Below are 21,137 nucleotides of genomic sequence, written 5' to 3'. Positions count from 1 at the left end.
CTTGAAAACCTCAGATCTGCTAGAGCTTCCTACCACATGGGAAAGGGAGATTTCCTGGGTCAACAGTTTCAGCATAAAAGACTGGTCTTTTTGGAACAGGATGACCTAAAGACCAAAGATTTTCTTTTAAGCCATTGAAGAGCTGATTTATTCTCCTATATGGTGGAAATATGTTCAGGGACTACACACAATCTTCTCAGTCACTCAGGATTAAGGAAAATTAAACAAAAGAATAGCCTTTATAAATCTAAACTATTCTTAAGTAGAGGACTTTCTCATTTACCATCTTATCACAGGTTTCTAGTAGAATTAACATCTCTCCTTTCTCTATATGGAAAATTATAAAGCATATTTAAAAATCAATACCATATTATATTTACCTTTCACGTGAAAACAAATCATTACAAAGGAAGGTTCGAAACTATATAAAAATAGTACATCTGAAATGAAAAATATTTTTAAAGTATAAAAAGCTTCCTTAAACTGTTCTTCGTGGTATTTATTATGAATGTTTCTTTAAACTAGTAAATGTCCTGAATGTTGTGAGGTAAACTGTCTAAAATAAGGACAAAGCAATACAATATCAACTGATAATATATAAAATACAACAAATTCATGGACTCTAGCAGTATATCTTTTTATCATTATAATGGGAAAAATAAGTAAAGTCTGTCAACAATCAAGGCCAGAAAAAAATAGCTTAATCAGAATGACAAATACTTCCAGGTTTTAAAATGTAACTCATTCCGACATGTAAAATCTACAAATAATATTTTTTCTCTGAATTTTGTGGTACCATTATTCTGTTAAAAAATTAGATTTATTCATACAATGAAAACCAAAAGAATTAAAGAATACCTGAATCATAAAGTTTGTTTGAATTACTACATGATCCAGCAATTCAACAAATACATGTATATGCATGCTCATAGCAGCACTAGTCACAACAGCCAAAAGATAGAAACAGCCCAAATGTCCATCCATGGATGGGTAAACAAACTGTGGTATATACATACAATTAAATATTATTTGGCCATTAAAAAGAGAAAAACAAAGAAATAAAAAGTATGGATAAACGTCCAAATGTGGATGAACCCTGAAAACATTATACTAAGTGGAAGAAGCCAGAAACAAAATGGTACTCATTTGTATGATTCCATTTATATGAAATATCCAGAATAAGGAAATCCATAGAGATAGATAATGGAGAGAAGAAACAGAGATGGGAGAAATCAGGAGTAACTGATTAATGGGTATACGTTTCCTTTCAGGGAAATGAAAATGTTTTAGAATTCGATAGAGGTAATGAAACCGTTTTAGAATTCGATCGAGGTATTAGGCTGCACAATTGCGTCAGTATACCAAATGCCACTGTTCATCTTAAAATGGTTAATCTCACATGAATTTTTAAAACTAAATACGTAATAAAGCACCACATTACCAGTAATAAAATCTCATGTACCACTGACATGATACACTGAGTACATCAGAAGACATCACCTCTGTAGTCTCCTTCCCAACAATGCATAACCTCAATATGATAACCTCATAAGAAAACATAAGACAAGCCCACATTTAGGGCTATTCTACAACATAACCGACCAGTACTCTTGCCAATTCTCAAGGTCACGAATGACAAAGAAAGGCTAAAGAACTACCACACGCTGGGGGAGTCTAGAGAGACATGACATCTAAATGCCACGTAGGTTCCAAGGATGAATCCTGAAGCAGAAAAAAAAAATAGTAGAAAAAATTGGTGAAATCTGCATTAAAATCAGTAATTTAATTAATAGTAACTATATCAACGTTAATTTCTTAAGTTTTGAAAACTATACTACAGTTACACAAAGTATTAACATTTAGGGAAGTTGGCCGAAGAGTACTATTTTCGTAACTTCTACAAGTCTAAAATATTTCAAAATAAAAAGGAAAAGGAAGAAAGGAAGAAAGAAAAAAGAGGGAGGGAGGGAAGAAAGAGGCCTACTGAGGGGTTTTTCTAATGGCAAGACTTAATTCATAACATTTGTAACTGTTTAACAGATATACATTCATTCTGAGGACCTCAAACAGTCATCATAATAATCAAATCTTAGAAATAAGACTAAATAAAATTTAAACAAATACTGACACTTACAACATAAGAATTCAAAATTAAAACACCCAAAGTTAAAAGGAAAAAAAATTTTTTTAAATTGTTATAATTCCTATAGATTACAAATGCATTTTAAATTTCATATATTAAAATAATATATTTAGCAGAATGATCAGAATAACACTAACGTAAAGACATTTAATAATTTAATCAGATTTAATTTTACTTTAAATCTGTTAACCCTCTCTTTATATACTTTATAATACAAAAGATTAAAAAGAGATTGTGATATATAATTAACTTAAATCAGTTTTTGTCTGGAAAAAAAACTCTTAGTTGTGTGCCATTATATAGGAGGCAACTTCCTATTAAAAATAATCCTCTTGAAACTGTATACACTGACCAAAAGGATCAATTTTTTTAATGAATCCCAAAAAATAAATTCTGTAAACATTCTCAATTTCATTAATTAATTTAACATCCTGGCATCCAAATACTGTACATAACTACATTATTACCATACTAATATGATAAGACAATCATCTTCACTCAATCTAATTACCAAAAAGAAAGAGACATTTAAATAAATAATCAAGATTTAAGAACCACACACTCTCGTATCTCTCAGAAGGAACCAACCATGCTGACAGCTTGATTTCAGACTCCTAGCCTCCAGAAACTTGAAGTATAAATAAATGTCTGTTATTTAAGCCACCCAGTCTGTGGTATTTTGTTCCATATATCCATGTCATATATGGAAATGGATACAGTTACCATGCAGCAAATAATATAGTGTACTTCTGTATTCACATGACAGCCTTCACTTGGAAGAGCATTCAGATTAAAGATAGCCATTCTTTTGGCCCCTACAGACTAGTATACTTTACTGAATATGGCAGTCATAATCACTCGCTAAAAGAAGCTGCCTTGAACCCAGCCTCTGTGGCATGGCTGCCCTGTTCTATATGAGACCAGTAACAATGAACTGGACCTTGTGTTGGTACCACAATCAAGCTCAGCAGAAAACTGGGGCCTTCAATACATGGTTTAAAAGGATGGGCGGCTTCAGATTCTCTGTGCCTTTCAAACGATTTGAACTAAAAATTTCTGAAGAAATCTGCCTTCTACCTTGGCTGCTGCAGCAGGAAAAGTAACAATACAAGATAAAATGACATGGAAAGAGAAACCTCTGTTGGTAGCCAGACAGAAAGATGGCATACAGAGTAAAGCTAAAGGTTGGTTTTGTTATGTTGTATTAAAACCAAAACCATTTCCTATAATCTTAAAACCAAACCCTGCTCCTATGAGAGCCCTTACTGTTACACAAATATCTTTTAAACTTGAACTAATTTCAGACACGGCTTGCAAACACAATCCAAAGTAAAACAAATAAAAAAGACCCAAATCCAGACCCTACTCTCAAGGAGTTCATTCAATTACATGTTAAATATTATTTAAAATATATATATGAGCATATTTTGTGTACTGAATATATTTCATATACTTACATATATTTTTTCATTACAAAAGGATAAATGGGATATTTCAGCTACTGTCAAACATACAGAAATACATGTTCAAGCACCTGGGCCCACAGTGCTGCTGGGATGAGGTGTGGACTTGTCAAGAGGCAACACAACGCTGGCTGCCAAAAAGAGGCACGTGAGGGTAGTCATTACTCAAAGGACTTAAGGGGCTCTAGGTCTGGCTTTCAGCCATGTTGGCCAGAAAGTAGATTCTGATAGAAAATTCAAGAATAGAATCATGTCTTAGGGTAAACATATATTAATCACAGTCAAGAAACAGCTCTAACTCTTATCTCTTATTTATCATATTATGAGAAATAAATGTCAAAGGACTGGGAATATTTATGTCACAGGACTGGAATCGTTGTAAGGACACAACTAGCACATTCTCTCCTTGCAGGCAAACCTAAACAAGTATGGATTTTTAAGGACAAGAAGAGATAAACAGGAGACCCAAGTATGAAGTACATAACGACAGCTAATATATAGTACTTACAACAGAAACCATTCTAAGAATTTTAGATATACTATCTCATTTAAATCTCATCAACCCTATGATGTAAGTACTATTATTATCACCATTTTACAGATGAATAAATTGTTGCACGAAGATGAGAAACTTGCCCAACAATACACAGGTAGCCAGTAACAAAGCCAAACTTTCAACTGTCTACTCAAGTGTCTCTCTTAATCACTACTCCCCCTGCAAAGAAAATCTGGAGTAGCCATCTGCAACTCGCTGCATGTATTTCTTTACGGAGAAGTAGAAACCAGAGTATTAAAAGTTTTCCAGCTAATGTTGGGATCTGTACTACCAACTTACGATCTTTGGGCCTCTCCTTTTACAATAATGGCAGACCAATCCACTCTCCACCCTTGATGGGTCTATTCTTTCTTTAGCTGCATCAGTACAATCAGGCAGTGGCCAAGTTTACAAGCCCATCAGTCATTCTGCCTCTTCAGAGACTTTGCATCTCTGCTTGTCCCTGTGGAAATTTGAAAGTTGAACTCTCGTAACCTATTTTTATCCCCTTATTACCAGGAGCTTGAGTAAAGTCTTTCTGCAACTCCTAGTTATTAATAACAAAAAAACATATTCAGCAACTTTCACTATGAAAAGTTCAGTTATTTTATGCAAAAACATAAATATACTTCGATTTCTAAAATAATTCCACTAAATTTCATTCACATAATCAGATATTTCATTTCCTACAAAGTGTGCTACTACACATGATATCTACCTGTTAAAACTACAAAGATCATAATACCACTCTGTCCTCAAGTAGCTAAAAATCTAATAGAGGGAAGGTAAATTTAGAAGAAATTACAAGGGCTCTTTAGTGAACGGCTTGATACCAATGTAGTAATCCAGAAGGAAAACATTTGCAATAAAGCTTCAGGTGAACAAGACAAGAGGAGAAGGATATTAAACAGAGTGAAAAACACATGTCAGTGCAAAGAAGTGAAAGAAAAGAGAAAATAGATCTCCAGCCAAGGAAAAGGCAAGCTGTTCAAAATTGTTAGATCGTAGGGGACAAGAAGGTCAAATCATTATGGACTTTTTGTCACTTCTGATATCTGAAATGATTATAGTTCCTACTATACAAGAAATCCTCAACCAAGAAGGTATATCAAAATTTTAGGGACAGAGTTCTAAACTGCCCGTGCCTGATTCAGATTTATCCATCATGTTCCCTGCCTCGACTAAGAGAAACCATCATAGGGGACAGGAGGGGAACTTTTAACAAGAACAATGTGATGAGATTTAGCATCAAGAAGACTATTTTGAAATTAGACACTACAAATACCTACTCTGGAATACTATGAAGTTCTAAAAATAAAGTGGAAGAGCATATATGCTCACATGGAAAGGTGCTATAATATTCGAGTAGGTTTTTATAAAAGGAAACTGAAGAATAATATATATCATATGAATATTCTGGCACAGAGATTAAGAAGTCCAAATAAGAGATAAATAGGGTCCAAAGTAAATGTAGAAAATTGATTCCACAGAGAAGCATCAGGGAAAATCAACAAGACCTATTACACGTAGGCTGAAGGCAAGGAAGACATCTAGAATGACTTGTTTTTTAAACCCTTAAAGAGGTAAATAGGTTCTTATTTTTCTATTAGTTGTTTACCAAATTGTTTATAGTTAAAACTACCTCTGATCCATTTATCACAAAATCAAAATTAATGACATTTGCAATAATGTATTTTTGACACCTGAAGGGGCAAAAGAAATTTAAGAACAGCAGATGAAATGGCAGAAAAATACAGCTTTACATCCTTCAGGAAAATCTGCATACAAATACTAGCACCTAGGGATGGGCACTCTAAACCTAAAATTCACATTTGCTGCAATATTCCTTTAGGACTTTTTTTCTTATATATCAGCATTTCCTAACTTAAATACAGGGTAAGATCTTTCTGCCATGAATTTATAACTCTTCATGTCCAATACTTATCCTCAACTATTAAAACATTACTAAACATTTCACTGTATGTGAATTATACTATGATTAAAAAATAAATAAATAAAACAGCTACACATGCTGAGGACCAGGGGGCCAGAGAATTGTATTGCCTTCTTTGAAGGGAAGGGACAAATAGCAGTGATAATATATGACAATTTCCTGAGAAAATGTCACTAACATTTATTTAATAATGTAATCTCCTTACACTTCACCTGGGCCAAGTAATATTTATTACCCCCAATATAAAAAGTAATTTTTTCTGCCTCTACTTAACAAGAAAAGCCAAAGGGACTATAAAACCTAACTAGTATTTCTTCCTTCAATATAATTTTAATTTCTGTGTTTCTGTAAATGGGAGAATAATTAATTAAAAGCCATATGGGTATGTGGTCTAAACTGGGCCAATAAAACTGAAGGAAAGAACTTTTAGACTGCAATAAGGGGGAAACTGTTTGCTTTCTTTCCCTACCGGGATTAAAAGATGTTTGTTGCGCTAGCTGTTGAATGGCAGCCATCCTACAATCATGAAGGGAACCAGTATAAAGACAATGGAGAGACAGATAAACCAAGATGGTACCTGTTCACACAGTGTTTGGAGACCAAGCTCTAGATTCTCCCCTATCTCTGGAATTTCTGTTATGGGAAAAAATAATTTCATTCTGGAATAAGGCAGATTATTTGATGGTTTCTGTCATTCAAATGTAAAAATCACCATAATTTTATGTATCTTTAAGTAGTCTCTCAAAAATAAGTACCTATATGGAAGCTATTTAAAACTAGAAGAAAACTCTTCACATTTTATAAACAAAGTACAATTTTAGAAGTAATATAAACTTTCTTAAATCCATTAAGAGTTTGATCACAAAAATATAAATGACGAGTTAATAGGTAAATAAATAATGGGTACACGCTAGTTTTACTTGATTGCATAAAATTGTTTACAATACATTTCTCAATAAAGAAAAATTGAATTATAACCCAAGGGTGGCTTAATTTGTACAAATTTTGAATAATGTCACATATATTTCCAAAACAGATGCTCAGAGACTCTACAAGGACACTTGGCTCAATCAGAAGCCAGATTAAAGTTCCATCTGGAGCCTAATGGCTCCATGGTTCCATTACAATTACTCAAGTCACCAGAGTGAGCCTTAACAGTTGTACATCACAGAATCTCTCCTATAGGTATATATACTGCCTCCAAAATTAAAAAATCAGGTCATAAAAATAATTTTGTGTGCACATACACACACGTGCAAGATTCAATAGGTATCCAAATGCTGCTTTACTTCCTCAATGACACTAAACTTTTTCTATATGATTTTTCACTGGATATTCACTAGCACTTTCTGTTTTTAGACAATTGCTGGGATACTTTGTCATCACCTTTCCTTGACATGAAAAGGACATAATTCATCACCCCCTTTAATAAACCTCCAGAGTAACTCAGATACCCAGAATAATCTCTTTCATGTTACAAGGCATCATTTCTTATTAACTCAGAAAAACTGAGTGAGGTCATTTCATCTCCTAATTTCCATGCCTAGAAATTGTCACAGGGTCATAGAATTGTACAGCAGGAAGATACTGGAAAGTATCTAAAAGTCAGTATCTAAACCATTGCTCAAAGTATGGTCTGTGGTCCATTGCCTAAATATGCACTGTTTCTTTAAGACACTTTATAGCAATCTGATAGAGTAATAAACTTGCGTTTATGTCTTTCATTTTTTTTACTCTAGACTAGGCCAAGATCCCAAATTAGCAGACTGAATTCCACTTGAAAATATCTGTTGACCTAGCGAGTTTTGTTTTATTTTCATTTGAATGCATTTAAGGATCCAAGCCCTATGACTTGCTAAAATAGCAAGGTATCTGCATCTCTCATCTGGTCAGCCCTACAAGGCATTTGATGTCCCATTCACTAGATCGTCATTTCACAAACTGAGTTAACATCCCATTGTGGGTAATTAAAGCAACATAGTTAAGTTGCATACAGCAGTTGTTGTTTTTTAAGTAGTCTGACTTTGCATAGCATGATATGGCACTACATATACAAAATATATATACTCATATACCTGTATGAGTATGTGTATGTGAGTCCTAGGTTATGATTTAAATCTTACTTCTTACTGTGGTTCATGGACGAAATAACTGAATGAACATCACTGTGTCAGATTAATACTTTCATTTTACAGATACAGAAGCTGAGACTCAAGGTCACGGCCAGCTGGCAGCAGTTTAGTGCTCTTTTCTTTATATTCCTAATTGTGAGTTTGTGTATACATCTATGTCTGTGAAGCCAATAAACAGAAAATGCAGAATATATGCCCAAAAACTAACATGTAAAAATCCTAAATTTATTAAAATTTTTCATTTAAAAAAATTTAATACTAAAAATGAAAAATTTATGTAAAACAAGACATATTTGATTAAATAAAATTTTAAAGTGGCTATATAGCCCAAAATAAAACAAACAAAAAAAGCAATACCTCCACTCAGTAGTTTAAAAATGTATATATAGATGAAATACAGAAAAAAATACCACCAACATAACAGAGAAAAACACTGCCAACATAACTTATTTAAGTAGTAAGTTACTATATAACTCAATATTTAAATAAATATGGAAAAAAACACCTGAACAGGCTAATGATATTAAGAAGAAAATTATAAAATAAATACAAATGGTCAATAGCATTAAAATAAGATACTACTTATTACTTCTCACCTATAAAATTAACAAACATATTTTCTTTTTAAATACTAATGCCTGCTGTTGTTGATGTGAAAAAATGCAAGATTCTCAAAATTTTCTTGTGAGAGTAAAACATGTAAATTTTAGCGAAATATCAGAAGACTTAACAATGTAATTGCCCTTTTATCCATTATTCTATTTCCAGAATTTATCCTACAGAAATAATGAGGGATATACAAAAACATTCAAAAAGGTATTTTGAATGCAGTACTATATATAATAGTGAAAAATTATAATGACCCAATTGTCATCAGTGGGAACTAGTTAAATAAATTATGGCACAGCCATACAATAGATTTTATATGCCACTATTAAAAGAGACATAGATTTATATTTCTCACCTATAATAAACTATTAAATGAAAAAAGTACTTGATGTATAAGATCTTATTTTTATATTTAAAAAGTTTACATTTAATCCCTTCTTACTAATAAATGATAACGAGACATTTTAAAATAAACAAGTTGCATTTTTACACAGAATTTTCTAACATGACCATTTTGTTTAAGCCAGAAATAACCAAAATTGACCCCACACACACAAAAAAAAGAAAAAGAAAAAAAGAAGCAACGGAGGTGTGCGTGTCAGGCGGAGGCGGGTGAGGAAGGAAAGAGGCAGGCACACAGACAGGCAACCAGAGCTAAACATAGGAAAATCCCACTATTAAGCTATCTAGAGCCACTGGTCTTCTGAAACGACTCCAAAGCTAGCAGTAACTGAAGAAAAAAAGTTTTTGGCAAAGAAAAAGCAGTCCTTGCGCATCCAACGGTAGTATATAAAGCAAGCATCAGCCACAGGCTTCGTTTCTACCCATTGTGCACTCTGTGAAAGTGAAGGCATGATTAATAAAAGGCCTGCCTTTTTATCCGGGAACTGACCAGAAACCCAAGGGTATCGGGCCTTTGGGAGGTAGTGAGATGAGAGCATTAACTGCAGCGATGCAGCTCAACTGCAAGCGGCAACAGAAATGGCTAGCTGCTGATCTTATGCTGGAGAGGAACCAGCAATGCAGACAAGGGAGATGAAATAAACAATCTCCTGGTGGGAGGGCAAGAAGGTTGGGATACAGGGTCTTGATTCTACTCCTAAAAGGACCACTATGCAACCTTGCAGACATGCAGATCAGCCTTAAGGAGTCTGGCATACGGACTGCAATATATAATCATGGGCTAAATAGTTCAGCCCCGTGTCCCATGCATCTCTTTCTACACATGCCCATAATGGAGGGAGAAAAATTTATGTACTATTCCATTTTACAAAGATCTCGAACAAGGTAAAAGTTAGAATGTAAACCTTCAACTACTCTTAACATTCACATACTTAAAATAATTTTCTAAGTATATTGATGTTTGTTATTATAAGACTTACTGATACAGGCAGTGCAACATGACCAAAGATATTTCCCTGAATACTAGATGAAAGTTTTTCCATTTCACTGAGACAATACTAACCAAAATTTCAAAGAACTAAATATTCTCTTCATAAAAGACTAATCTCTAAGAAAGGACTATTAAATATTCATATACATGTTGAAATAGTTCAGTCACATAACCTTCTCTCCTAACACTGCCCATTATCTATAATATGGGGCAGAGTTGGGGCAGGGGAGATGTCAAATTTGAATCATAGAACATTTCCACTGGAAGGCAGGACATGCTATGATACATGTAGGTCTTAGGGTAGGACAAGAGTTCTGGCAACGTAGGGGTGTAGGAGTAATAGACGAAACACCATCTTTTTATTGGGAGAGTTCTATTTCACTTTTAAGAATGATGAAAAGTCTCAAAGACAAATTCTTGATTATTTCATAATTTTTCCAAGGAATAGCCCTCTACACCTCCCCCCGCCAAAAAAAAACTTCTATTACTTTTTTCCCACTTTGCTCTGTATGTGCTATACCTCAAGCAGCTATATACTGGCCTAAGAATTTAACTAAAATACAAGTCAATATGCCATATGTGATAAAAAGAAAAATCTAACCACTATTTAAAACATTGCTTGTGCGATAAAAAATCAATTCTAAATATTAACCAATCAACCTACCACACATTTAAAATATAATCCACTGTTCCTAATTCACAAGTGTTATTTTCAAAATACTTCAACAAACGTTCATTAATCAATAGCAATATAAAAGCAAAAAACACTTTGCACAGAATTCCTGATTCTACCCTTCATGACTCATTTGACACTAAGAAAATCATACAATAAGGTTCATCCAAAATAAAATGAAACAATGATTTTTAGAGACACAAAATGTAATATATAATGAAAAGTGTACACTCTTCTTACAAACAGACTAAATACCAAACACCATTTTTTAACAGTGACACTATTCACCTGCATGGATAAAGTTAAATTTTACACAAGAAGTATAGATACTGATGGTATTGGTTCAAATACTTGTTGCTTTTTTTTTTTTCCAACTACAAGAAAGACAGAGAGGGAGAGAGGAAGTGGGGAGGGAAGGATAGGTAGATATTTGCACTTCTGATTCTCCTCATCCCAAAAAAAAAAAGATTTATAAGACACCACTCCAAAGAAAGCAAACACACTGAAGAACAAAAAAAAAAAAAAACAATGCACTGGCCAAGGCTAAAATAACAGAACACTAATACTGTGCTGGTTAGCGCTCTTGATTATAAACAACAGACACGTTCTGGTTAATCTAAGTCAAAAAAGAATTTGTTGGCTGTATACTGGGTAGCTCAAAAAACTGAGACAAGGATGAAGAATCAGGCTTGGCCAGGAACCAAGGGAGGCAAATCACAAAGTCCTGCCACCACAGCCTAGAATGAAGCCCATGAGGTACATTCCTGTATTAAGAGTCACAGGCCAAGGAGGAGCATCTCATTGGCGGCTCTTCTCACGCCCATGATCTATCTAGGTGCCAAGGTGCAGCTCTCGGGCTTCAGAAAGACCTCATGCCAACCGTTAGGCTCCTATAGACAAGAGAGGTGGGGGGCAGTCTTCTACCTAACCTATAAAGAGGGTTGGGTAAGGCTTTAGGCAGCTGAAACTATACATGTCCTCTAAGAGCAAGCTGTGATAGACCAGAAGCGCCTTTACTTTGTCTCAGTGTCTTGCTCATATCTACTAAAGTTTACAAATTTAAAATTCACAAAAATTAGTTCAAACCTCTTTAACATTATTAGATTGGCTTGTAACAATTTCAAGTCTATTTCCAAGGCAAAAATTTACTCTTTCTAAAGTGGTTCCATCAACCAATACTAGACTGAGCAATTTAGATGGGGTCTAACAAGTTTCTTAATACACTATAAGTATTGCCTCTTGCTTTATATTCTATCCGTCTGCTAATTTGGTTTCTTGCTTGCCTTTTTTGCTGCAGCTGTGCACCGGGTTAACTGTTTCAATGGTTTTCCTACAATAACCCACAAATTTTTTCCTGATCAGTGTGCTGTATGATTGGTTCTTTGTTCCTAAGATAATTATTTTACATTTGTCTACACTGAACTGCATTTGCCATCTGCTGGCCCAATCACCTAAACAATCCAAATCTTTTTGAATCTGATTGCATTGTTCCTCATTATTTCCTCTAGCTCCAATTTTAGGATCATCTGCAAACTATGAGATCTTTTCTTTAAAGCTTGGACACATTTTATTTTAATATAGAGGGGTTTTTTTTAAGTGACCCTTTAGACACTCCAGCTGAAATTTTCTTCCAACTTGAAAAGTTTCCATAAAGCTTATCCAAGGCTACCTTCCAATTACACAGTCAAAGCGCTGCTAGAAACAAAGGTACTAGAACCCATTCTATTTCATCTTTACTTATATTGCCATATTTTAAAAGTACTATGTCTTCTAAGTTCTTCCCTCAAAAGTATAAATATTTTTAAGGAATACAAATATTCTGTTTTCTAATATATACATTAATGGTAATTTTTTTTTTTTTTGGTAATTAACCTTCCTGAAGTACATATGTCAAAGTTTTTAACAACTTCTACACATAAGACATTTAGTTTACTCATTCGAAAAATATTTGAGCACACATTATAATGAGCATTTGGTACGCTGCAGTCTTATTATGACCTTGGCCAATTATTTACATCTCAAAATTTTAGTTTCCTACTAACAAAGACGATATACTAAACTATGAATAATAACACAGAAAAGATGAATATAAAATGCTACGCCGTCATGTGAAAAAGAAAAAAGGATCTCAAAAAATAAAGGGGTTTGCTGCTTATTTCTGTGTGGTGGGATCCCATGTGTTTTTTATTTTTCAATTTTTCTGTAATGAGCATATATTGTTCGCAGAATAAAAAAGACATAGTAAAATTTTTCCTATTAAATTTTTAAAGCCATACTTTGACCAATAATTGAACAATATGAAATGAAATGCTCTAAGTCAAAAAACTGCTATAACTTATAAAAGAAACTTATAACACAAAGATTAAGTCGGTAACAAGTATTTCATTTATATACTAAATAATATATAAAGGTTCTAAAGGACACACCAAAGAATTCATAATTTTTAAGCCCTTCTTTTTAAAAGAACTATTGATTTGGGATGAAATGCCTTCCCTTATAAGGAATGTTTTGAAAATTCATTAAGAAAAATTATTTTGAAATAGTAAATTTGAATATAACAATGAAGTTAGGTCTGTAATCTAGGTTTGTGGAAAAATCCTCTAACTGATTAGTTGGAATTTTTTTCAAACACTTATGAAATAACACTGAAGTTGCCTCCAGGGATATTTTATTTGTTTTTGTTTTTGTTTTTTAAGTAATAAAAGCATTTAATAAAACCAAAACCACCAGTGACTTTTATTTCAAACAGTTCCCATTCACTAAAACTTTGCCATTGGGTAGTACTCTATATAAATAAAGACCTTTGACTAATTGTGTTAAATTCCACTAAAAGTTACAAAATTCCATTAAAAGTCACGACACTCCACATATTATTTAATTCTATGTGTAACCTGATAAAGGCATTTCAATGAAAAACTACGTGTATCTTATGAAAAACTATGTGCATCTTAAATTTCCATGTGATTCATAGCATAGTAAAAGGAATGTGCATGAATAAAAAAGAGGAAACAAAAGGATCTGGCACAACGTTAAGAGAGAGCTTCAATAAACATTTACATATTTTACTACCTGCTTAGATTTTTTTTCAAGATTCTAGTCTAATTTTTTTATTCTTCGATTTTACACTCTGTGCTTTACTGTATTTAAATTAGTAGCATACCATGATAGATTGAAAACCAAGCTGAATGACAACTCATCTGAGGTCTATCATGAACTATATAGTATTACTAAAAATAACAAATTGTTTCATTTATTCTGTTAATCTCCCTAAAGGATGAAATTTTACTGATATTATCCTATTATTACTGTTTCATTGATTCCTACTAGTTTTCAATTAGATGAAGTTAGAAGGGAAACCTCTCAGTCAAAACAAATTCTACCACAGGCGATGCAGTTTGCAAAGGCTATAAAACTGGCATTCACAGGCCACACAGCCAGTAGGCAAACAATTCATCCTGAATAAATTGCCAAGATTTTAAAATTTAAACATTGTATATAAAAGTCTAGATTTTTAACTTCTTTCAAAAAAAATTCCTAGATCTAGAGACTCTAGACCCGTTTCTGGAAAAGCTCTCCCGTTGCCCGGGTTCCCACAAGCCCATTTTCCTTCCCACTTTCTATTGCTTACTTAGCAACAGACTATTGGGACCAGGATTTGTGACCCCTAAATAGAGCAGAGAGGCAGTTAGATCTTGATTCAAATGCTAGCTCCTCCACCTCCAAGTGGCTTAACCCAGGACAAGTGGTTTAACCTCGCTAATCTTCAATTTCATCATAATAAATAAGATAATAATGATTAATTATTCGGGGGTTAAAAATGAAATAATATATGTATATAATACCAAACACAAAATTAAATGTTCAATAAGTGATATTTATTATTATATTATTTGGATTAAAATTCCTAAACCTAATAAAGATTTATCATAAACACTTCTCTCCTTATACGAACTAAAAAAAAAAAATGAAATCATTATGGCCTTACCACTGCATAAGAGTCCTTTGTAAAATAAGGATAAGAATGGTAAATATCTTATAGAGTTATTATATTAAAATGAATTGATATACATAAAATGCTTAGACTAGTTCGCAGCACATACCAAGTTCTAAAAACAAGAGTTAGTTGTTATTATTAATAATAGTAGTACTTCTTGTTCCCAGAGAGCAGGCACACATGAGCTTAATAAATGTTTTTGAAGAGGAGTAAGTTAGTGAGTAAAAATGTGACAATGAACACAAGACAGTTATCAAAATTATTTCTTGGTATATAGTTGTAAGAGTCCTCTAATCTCCTGTATTTTTGTGTTAAAGCTGAAAATCTCAGTAAAAGAAAACACATTACTCTGATGTATAAATAAACAATGTTCTGGGCTTGAACAAAAATAATTATTAAACTCTGATGGAAACAAAAGAACTGACCACATTCAAGCATGAAGCATGCACATTATATGATGTTCGTACTTTTTACTGAAGGAGTTTTTTTTTACTTTTTTTTTTTTAGGCGAGGCAACCCTTGGTTGACCTCACAGATTGCAATGTTTTAAGTGGCCCTATTTTATGACTACTAGAAAGAGACTAGTCTAGGCTAAGCTTTATTTCAAATTCTTTAATGCCTCCAAGGATCTCAGTAGCTGAATTCTGAACCAGTACAAAGAGGGACCTCACTACCTTTTAGGACTACCAGTTTTCAAAGCCTCAGTCATTAAAAAACAAAGAATAATGAAAAAAGGTCTGGTCAAATCAGTGGTTCTCCATAAGTAATATCATATCAAAGAGATGATTTGATCTTTAGCATACTAATCATCTCAGTCGAAGTAGTTTTTAATTAGTCTGGGAATAATAAAGAAGCTCATTTCTTTAAGTATTTAATTTAACCAAAGATAAAGACCGTCTCCCCTGGCTAAAGTGGTATGTATATCCCAGATTCCCTGTCTTGTCACAGAAATCCTTTCATTCAAAACAATGAGGAAAAAGCAACAAAATTGACTTAAAAAGAGTAATTTCCTTTCCAACCTAAATAAACTTTACACAAACTTGCCTCTGATAATCGACTGAACAAGCTACACCACCAGCATCAAGGGAGGGTGTGCGGATATCTAGCAGGTGCTGCAGTTTATCACAAACCCGTCTAAAATAATTGGAAGTGACAACCAGCACTACCACAAATGATTTATTAGTCTTTCACTCAGCTTTTCAGCTTCCTCGGGGCCAGAATAAATAATTTACCAACTCTGTATCTTCCAATCATTAATTCTTTCCTATGCATCCAAACTACATTTAACACTGCAACGTTCAGTGAAATAAAGCACACAATAGGAATGTTTTTCCAAATATAGGATTATTTGACCATGTATAAAGGCAAATGTGTCAATCAAGATGTATGATCCAGATGTAGAAGAATTTAAGGGCTTGAAGTGAGCAACTGAAGTCAAGTGTGAGGGGATAAAATCAAGTGAAGAGGAAATGAAAGTAGAGCCTGGCGAAGAGCTTGGGGGATGAGGAAAGGTCCCAGGGCCACTGCAGCCGCAAACCTAAGGGGCAACCTAAGCACACTGTGTGAAGGAGACTAAGCCCCAAGCGTCACCTTCTCACAAGGGTCAACTTATTGACTAAACTGACAGTCTCACCTAAAACTTTCCCATAAGTTATAAAAAATAAACATTCCTCTCTCAAAAAAAAGTAAAATGAAATAAAATAAAATAAAGTAAAGTAAAATACAATAAAATAAAATAAAAAGTAGGATCTTTAAAGATGAACAGATAGGATTTTTTTCATGCAAAATAGACAATACGGAACAAGATGAGGCATTGTCTTTAAAATATTTTAGTGATTATTTTGAATGGGTTTATAAGATAGTAACATACTCCTGGGAATTCAAAAAAAAAAAGTATGTAAAAATCAAAGAATTAAAAACTCCAAAAAATTTTGACAATGATGTTAAAAGGTATATCTATTAATTATGTAGAAAAAAATACGTAGAAAGTAAAAAATCACATCTTAAATCCATTTTTGATGTAAGCTAGTTTTGTCTCATTAAATCAGCATCTATGATTAAAACTGAGATCATTTTTGGTACATAATGTATTGCATTGTTAGAGCAGCATCTGTTTATTACACACCATAAACATTTTTCAGCTTTCTGAAACTCCTGATACACAAGAAATGCTCCAGATCTACCAATTTCTTTAATCTTTTTTTGTTTAAAGAATAAATACTTCCAAGGGTATTTCAAGAAAGAGTTAATAACATTAATACTCTAAAATTTGGCAATTTGTGAGGCAGCTTCAAGCTGTTGGGCACACAGTCAAGGAATTTCATAAGTTGATAGCTTTCTCTTCAATGGTTTGAGAGTTCATCATAATCCAAATCTTAAGTGTATAATATATGTTTAAGTGTACTTTTAAATATATGACTTCTACCAATATATAAAATACATTAAAATAAAAGCCTGACTGACTAATAAAAATTATATATAAATTTGAACCCAAAGAATGTAATTTAGATTATAAAATTTTCAAATAATCTCGAAAAAATTCCAATGTTCACAAATAAGAGTGTGTAATTCTCAATACTCAATATTTCACTGTTATTTCCTGAAACAGTTATATAACCACCTGGGCACTAAATCATATTGTTCACATTAAGCAAAACAATGCCTTATATATGCACAGACCCAGTACACCTGTAGCTATGGCAAAATAAACCCCCAAATAGCAAATATCCTAACCTCCCACAGACTAAAATAAAATAAAAAAATAAAGACTGTAAAACATAACAAGAGGCATCTTTTTCAAACAAACACAAAAAAGAAAATATTTTATGGAGATTTTATCACTAGGAGGGTGGGGAAGGTGGGAAGAATTTTTTAAAAAAGAGCAGCATGACAAGGCTGTCTGCAGACTTTTTTGTGATTGGCTTTTAAGGACAGAAAAATTGTTTAAAGAAAACATGCATAGCTCTAAGGGCACCAAATTACCTTAGAATGCCTAATGCCAGAACCTGGATACAACACTGTAAGAGTTGAGGGCAGCTCGTCTCATGTGCTGTAAACAAGGAGCCCAGCAAAGCCACATGAATATGTGTGGAAGAAGTCTGTGACCCTTAAATGTCCATCTAAAGATACACACATTGTGGTACTGATGTTGTCCTTTCATGTAATATTAGAGAACAGTTTTAAAATCAATTCCAGATATAAAAACAGAAGGAACAGCTCAAAAACAATGTTGGGTAAAAATAAAAAAGCCAACTGCATGCATAAAGACTAATAAAATATTTTAGTAAGAACACTCAATGTTAATAAACACATAAATATAATAAGTCTAAAAACATGGACATGAAGGATATAAACCATGTTCAAGACGGTGGTTATCTCTGGAAAAGGAAGGAATTTAAAATGGTTTAAATATATATATAACATATATATATATTATATACATACATACATATACACACACACACACATATATACATATATATATATTTAGATATGACAAATGTTAACATACTAATTCTGCATAGTAAATACAGGGTTACCTGTCCTATTTATCCAATGTACTTTTGTGAATATTTGAAAATTTCTTAAATATTTTAAATCTAAGCCATGATTTAAATAATTTTCTTCTGAAAACATTTAAAAGATTTGACAATATCCTTACCTGAAACATGAGAATCTACCTTCTTAAAAATCATTGGTTCGGTTAGTCTCCATATTCTGAAAATTTTTTAATTTCAACCTAAGAAATGAAATTTCACTCTCTTTCTACAAATGATTTGACTTGGTAACAATTTCAAATTAAGTTCTCAAGAGGTTTCATGCTTTTATCTCAAAATTGAACTAAGGGATGGCAACATGTAGGCCTCCTAAATGAAGTTAAAACATTCTTAGCAGGGTCTTTTAAATAACTGGTTCTATCACTTGTTTTAGAACAAACAGTCTTGAGAATCTGACTCCCATTCTTTGGCTCTAACTGCTCTGGGGGAACCTGTCACTTCATTAGTCAACACGTTCTTTTTCATTTTCTTTGTTCATGTGAGGTTTTAAACTTCTGGTTGTTAAAAGTAAAAATTCCTAGTGAGCCTCTAGACATATCTAATGAAACCTTACTCTAAAGAATTGAGTACCACGATAACAATTTTTTAATTAAAGTTTTCTTAAGTCAAGTTTCTTCTAAGTTCAGCCCCATTTCTTTGGACATTTGAGAGATCATCTATAGCTAAATAAAAACAAGGTCCCTCTCATTTATAATTACATATGTACACTAAAACAAAAATTTAATATACTTTTTGTCACCATGAAAAAAAACTATCAATTTATTAATTTTCACAAAAACTGATATTCTCTCAAACCATTTGATTTAAAGAATTGCTGGCTTGTTATCTTAAACAAGAAATCACATTCAACTTATATTGATGTTTTCTATCTGAAGCGTGTCATGCAATATTGTAATTTATCTCATAAATCTACTAGAATGTAATCAAATCCTATCAACTCTGATTGGCATAAATTTGAAACAATGAAGGAATCACATCTGTTAAACACTTCTAGCTTGCTAGACGATATTTTAAAAGTTTATACAATATCATTAACTATATTTTTCTCCATAGGACCTTTCTACACTTGGTTTGAGTTCTTTAGGAAGTTTTTTGCATGTACTAGATTCAGTATAACGTTATATATGAAGTGGGATACAAAAATGAAAGAAGATGGAGGAAGTATGGATGATGGAGTTGATAGAGATGGTGTAGGTGTGAACTGGGTATACTCCAGAAAATATTTTAATGAAACTGCAAGCAAATTACAGGGTCTCAAGATAGGGAAAAATAAGTTAACATGAATGGAAAAAAAAACAGTATATCTAATTTTATCCTTAAGCAACTCCTGAAAAAATATGAACGTTGAATTTAAATAAAATTACATGGGCATAAAACAAAGAATTCAAACCATAATTTATGAACAAAATATTACAATACAGAAAAAATCATCACCTACTTTTCTGATGAAAAATCCTTAATTTTTGAAACAAATGATTTTATAAAAACATTATAATGGTATATATCGGTGTATATATACATACACGCATATATTTATGAATAGGAGAAAAATGCAGTATCCCAAAATTAATTCTTTGTAATTTTAAGAACATTTCTAATTAGCAAGCAAACTCAAAGATAAAAATGACCGGACTCTAAAGATACTGGGTCTAAGGGCTAAAATGAGAAATAAATATCAAAAATAAAATTAGAACACTTAAGTAAGTTCATCAAGTTATTGCTCTGTATTGCTTTATATATATCATGCCTAAAATATGACTTTTATAAACATAAGTCATGAGTCAAATAGTTTAATTAAAACAATTTTATTTCCTACTATTCAAGTGAAAAATTAATAAAACAAAACGACAAATGATCAAAGGAAAACTTCCCAGAAATAGACAACAGGTAATTCTGATGGTGAAACAAACTCGAGAGAATGCCAAAGATCTTTTAACAAAATCTTGTGCTACTTTGGATGTTCTCCTTATGTCTGTTTATATCGCAAGTTTTCAGAAAACAAATATATCTTGTTTTCTTATGATTTTCAGTTTCACTATTTGGAATTATTGGAATGTTATGCTAACCAAATAAGACAAGACTTTCTCTCCATTCTTGCCTCTTTTCTAGAATTTTGTTGTACTCTCCTTGATACATAAAACTATTCACTAGTCATCTTTTTTAATATCTTGTAGCTTAATTCCTAATAAAATGCATTAAGAAAGATGTTCCTTTACATTGAAATGCTCATGACTACTTTGTAATTTAGCTTCAATATAAAGAAATTTCTTTGATGACCATAAGACAATCATAGTATTAATTTTTTATTAAAAGAAGTATATCTCCATTAGGCTTTACTTTTTATCTATCAAACATTAATTTAAAAGGATTAAAAGAAGAAATAATGACAACTCTTTTGACAAAACTAGACTGTTGCTACCTACTATGTACCTTACTTCTGTATTCTGTTTATGTTTTCATTCAAGAAATACTATATTTTGAACAGACATTGGTAAAAATCAGTCAATTCCTGTTTTTATCACAAAAATAAATAATAAACTAATAATTACAACATGGTGCAATAAGTGTTCTACAAAGATTTGTAGAAGGTAAGATGATATCACTGAGAAATCAAGGAAAGTTTTCAAGAGCTGCATCTTGCAGAATGAGTCAGCCAGGAAAAAGGGTAAGGAGTGAACCTCACT

General features: G+C 32.6%; 1 protein-coding gene across 5 annotated transcripts in view; it reads right to left on the bottom strand.

Moving 5' to 3' along the window:
• Nucleotides 1-21,137, bottom strand: part of TBC1D5 (TBC1 domain family member 5) — a 466,695-nt gene that overhangs the window by 402,883 nt on the left and 42,675 nt on the right. The window contains exon 3 of one of the 5 annotated variants that reach the window (XM_039837044.1): nucleotides 13,999-14,010. The exons of the other annotated variants lie outside the window; for them this stretch is intronic. The gene's annotated coding sequence lies outside the window, so the exon portion shown is untranslated. The remainder of the gene's footprint in view (nucleotides 1-13,998; nucleotides 14,011-21,137) is intronic. 5 annotated transcript variants of the gene reach the window in all.

Source organism: Pteropus medius, unplaced genomic scaffold (genome assembly GCF_902729225.1).
Source record: "Pteropus medius unplaced genomic scaffold, Ma_sr-lr_union100, whole genome shotgun sequence".
Classification (NCBI taxonomy): Eukaryota; Metazoa; Chordata; class Mammalia; order Chiroptera; family Pteropodidae; genus Pteropus; species Pteropus medius.
The sequence above is the reverse complement of the archived record's forward strand: the minus strand, read 5'-3'. Positions and strand labels throughout refer to the sequence as shown.